Genomic DNA, 232 nt, shown 5'->3' with positions numbered 1-232 from the left:
TTAGCACCCAATACCCCTCTGCTGTCCCTGATCCTCGGCGCGCCTTCTCCCGAAATCAAACCCCCTTAATGGGAAAAACCGCCGCAGGCAGATCCCACCAAGTGGGAAAAGGCTCTGGGGGAAAAGATCCAAGAATTTTGCTGAAAAAATGGAGTCCGGGAGGTGAGGGGGGGGAGGGGGGCTGAGGGCGGGCCCCTGACTCCGGGGGGGGAGTCAAATAGGGGGGGGGGAT

The sequence above is a fragment of the Penaeus monodon genome, chromosome 24, assembly GCF_015228065.2.
Source record: "Penaeus monodon isolate SGIC_2016 chromosome 24, NSTDA_Pmon_1, whole genome shotgun sequence".
Lineage (NCBI taxonomy): Eukaryota > Metazoa > Arthropoda > Malacostraca > Decapoda > Penaeidae > Penaeus > Penaeus monodon.
This window is presented reverse-complemented; position numbering follows the sequence as displayed.